This window comes from Topomyia yanbarensis, chromosome 3, assembly GCF_030247195.1.
Source record: "Topomyia yanbarensis strain Yona2022 chromosome 3, ASM3024719v1, whole genome shotgun sequence".
NCBI classification, from domain to species: domain Eukaryota; kingdom Metazoa; phylum Arthropoda; class Insecta; order Diptera; family Culicidae; genus Topomyia; species Topomyia yanbarensis.
Window position 1 is genome coordinate 203,923,844 of NC_080672.1, and position 3,947 is coordinate 203,927,790.

Consider the following 3,947-nt stretch of genomic DNA (forward strand, 5'->3'; position numbering starts at 1 on the left):
TTTTAAATAACATCGCCATAGAGCTATGGTTAATGCAACCAGAAAATGCCGAAATCAACTATTTATAAAAGTTAACAATTTTCTGCGTAATAGTGTACTTGTTCCTGAAATCTTCTCCGCCATTTTCGAAGTCTAGCTATAGAGAACGTGCTATTCACAGAAGTTTTCAGTAAATCTGTTTTACTAGAAAATTAGTTTAGGTAAATAGATAAATTAATATAAAGCTACATCGAATAATGCCGTTACCTTTATAAATAATTGTCTTGGTGTCGTGTTATATTTTCACGCCTCTTGATTTTCACTCAATGCATTTTCCTTCAAGATGGCTTCAGTACAAGAAAGCGAAACTCTCTTTCTGGAAGAGTTCATTGAAGACTCGGAAACAGCGGAACTCCTTAAAACATTCGAGCTCAGTGATGCAGCGGTTGAGACATTTCTTGGTAACTTGTGATATCATAGAAATTTCTTTCTGCACATTTTCAATTTATTGTTTCGTTTCATTTGCAGCAAATAATTACAGCGTCGATGATTTAAAGATAATCGAAAGAGAAGAGCTGGAGGCGTTGCTACCCTCTCCGTTTTTAGCTGATCGTACTCGTGCTATACATGGCCTTAATAAGTGGAGTATTTCGCAGGTAAGAATTATTTAAATATTTACGTTTAAAGCAAACAATTATCACACGGTGTCGTTGTTGACAAAAATCCTAGATTTGTTGCGTGCTATAGGCCAAATACTGCGGGTTTGGCCGTGCAAATTGAGCGTCAGTTAGAATTATTCACTCCGATAGTTTTAGGAAATGATTATATTTTCTAGAGGGCGCAAGGCGCTCTTGTTCAGTTCCAATAGCATACCGATTGCCAGCATATAGTTTGACCCGCCTAGTCGCCCTTTCGTTTAGTGGGTAGTTACTCGCTCAACAACTAATTCAAAACATTTTTTATACTGTGAATAACAAAACAATAATAATAAGTAAATCAACTGTTTGTTCATTTATAGAATCTGGTTCCTGTAACACAGCCCCTAGCCGAAAAACGCAATACCAGTACGCTTGCTAATAAGTCGTCTGAAACTAAGACACCTCTGAGTAGAGCAGACAGAAAATTGTGGACAAAATAGAGCCATCGAAAAGAGGAAGAGATGTATTAAAAAATATACGGAGTGCAAAATTCTCGCAAAAAGAGATAGAACGTTTATTACTCATTTGATAATCGATGAATTTCTAAACGAATTTGGTAAGCTGTCAAAGGAAGAACTCATTCAAAAATCAAAAGAGCTGAAGGAGATTTTTCCGACCACAGAAGAGGTAACGCGATCATATTTTAATTGTTCATACGATGACATTGCTTGTTTTTTTATTGGCTAGCATGTGTGGTATCAACCGACGACAGTCCGCGATGTGAATGGTCGAAAAATTAAGCTGGGACACTTAGCCAAAGGGTGTTTGCTCGACAGAAACCACAACTATAAAGCAAGCACAAATTCGAAGTATACAAATCCTGGTTCCAATCATTACACATTTCCCGACCGTCGGCTTTAAACTGTAGAGGACAATTTTACTGAAGAGACAGGTATTTAATTGTTTTCATTAATTACATTGGTTTTAGTGATTTAGTTGCAGTATAACAAAATACCCTGGTTTTGTAAACGCATTTATTCGGATTGTGCTCTTTGTTTTTGACAGTTGTATCCTATAATGAAACAAAACGCTGGTTTCGACACCACCAAGATGAGTGGGAGGATCTGAAGATTAAATGGAATACATGGAGTTCAGTTCGCCTTTACGAAATTACCAAGATAGAGAATCTAACTTTCGAGCACATTTTGGAGGAGTATCCCATTATAAGGAACAGTGAAGGATTTCAGCTGATAAAGTTGGATTTCAAACATCGCTACCCCGAAAAGAATAATTTGATATTTGAGCGGTTTGTGGACTTCCGCAAACGAATTCAACCAGTATTTTACAGCGACGTCGGTGATCAGGGACGGCATTTACTGAAGTTACTTGACCAAATTCTATCTGAAGGTATGAAATCTATGTTTATATTAGGTAAATATTACATTTCTTATTGTTCGCGCGGAAGACGAGATTTTCGGACACTTTGATAACTGTGAACACTGCCCTCTTCGCGAACTTAAAAATGCAATTTATTTTCGAAGTAAAGAACGCGACCTTACTCGACTGTGATTTATTTCAACTGATCTATAATTCGTACATCCACTATGTATATTGCGCGCGATCAGCTGACCATAGCCGGCCGCCTTGAAATCTCTCTGATTTCAAAACATTCTACCTACTCTATCTATCGTACACTATGTTCAATACAACTTAATCTTATTTCTTCTGCATATAAATATATCTAATGAAGATCGACCAGATGTTGCTTTGCTGCTGCTGTGACGATGACCTTGACCCAATATCCAAAACTGGGACAGGGTTGCTGTATTAGTTTGTGTTACTGCTGCAGGTTTTTCTGCACGTTCGACCTTGGCCCACATTCGGTTGTGTACATAGGGCACTGCTGTTAGTGTTGACTTAGACGTGATTTGGTGCTGCTGTTTTCGTGGATGCTGCTGATTGATAGTTGCTGAAACTCGTGATATGTTTCCTTCGTCGCTGATATTCTCTGGTATGTTGGTATTCGCTAGTTGTAATGCTGGACCGTGCATTCTGTGCTGGACTGAGTAGATCATTTGCTACTTTTACTAGGCTGGCTGGATGATTTTGCTACTGGATTGGAACTGCTTCTTTCGGATTGGATATTTGCTGCATGCTGAGTTGTCCTCGACGATGATGATTGTTGTCGTGATTCTGGAACAAATGAGAGGGTGCTTTTTCAAACTGTATTAAGGTAAGGGAATACGACTTGCCTGAATCGGAGGCCCCATGGCCTCCGATGATGCCGGTTGGCATCCTGATGGACACCGACTGGTGTGTGAATGTTGAAAAGCGATGTTCTTACGTTGACATTTCGTTGTAGGTTTTTTTTCTTCAATGACTGCGATGGACTGCTACGACGTTGAGACCGCCGAGAAAAGCTGGCCAAGCTCGTCGACAACCGCTGCGTAGCGTCTGGGAATTGGATAGCGCTTCTCCTCCTCCTGTCATGGGTACCTCGAATATGTCCAATGTGAAGAATTTATGTAGCGTCGATTCGTAAATGGACGAACACACTACAGGCATGCATCGACGCAAAGCGTCACTGCTTAACGGAACGTAACCAAACGAAAGTTGGCTAAACTGCATATGTATTAAACATGCAACATCAACGACAAACCATCACCGGACAACACAGATTACCTCAATATGGTAGAGATTTGTTGTAGGCATCTCTCGTTGGACTATTCAAAGAGAGCCATCAGGGACAGGAATGACTGAGGAAAAAATAATCGATAACTTTTTGAAAGAAAAATATACACATAACTTAACTGATGTGCGGAGGCCTCCCAGCCTCCGCCGTTGGAGGGATACTAGATCTTCTCTGATGATAGGTTGGAATTGTCTCGAATTGGCAATATACAGATCTTGGAGATCCCCCTGGTATAATTGCCATTTGTTGTACGCACATCGACTACTCGAATGTTGCCATCTGGTCCGTGGTGTACCTCAGTCACTCGTCCCAATAACCATTTTAGAGGCGGCAAGTTCTCTTCTTTAAGAACCACCATCGTTCCGACTGCTACATTGTCCTTCTGCTGGGTCCATTTCGTTCTGCTCTGTAGCTCTGTAGCTTTTTCCAAAGTTCCTGAGTGTAGTGCTGGATCTTTTGCCATGCTGATAGCCGATTTTCCGGGATTTCAGTTAGATTGGGTTCCGGAATCGCTACTAATGGCCTCTGAATGAGGAAATGACCTGGGGTCAGAGCCTCAAAATCGTCTGGATCATTACTGAGTGGGGTCAGCGGGCGGGAATTTAGAATAGCTTCTATCTGCACCAGTACGGTCTGCA

At 40.6% G+C, this 3,947-nt stretch overlaps 1 long non-coding RNA gene across 2 annotated transcripts; it reads left to right on the plus strand.

The window, feature by feature from the left end:
- The first annotated feature begins 320 nt into the window (after nucleotides 1-320).
- Nucleotides 321-1,462, plus strand: LOC131693821 (uncharacterized). Of its 2 annotated transcripts, XR_009306336.1 has the most exons (4): nucleotides 321-440; nucleotides 508-635; nucleotides 998-1,304; nucleotides 1,365-1,462. It is a non-coding gene; the product is annotated as an uncharacterized LOC131693821 (long non-coding RNA). The 2 variants fall into 2 exon arrangements; XR_009306335.1 differs by having other exon boundaries at nucleotides 998-1,400.
- The last annotated feature ends 2,485 nt before the right edge of the window (nucleotides 1,463-3,947 follow it).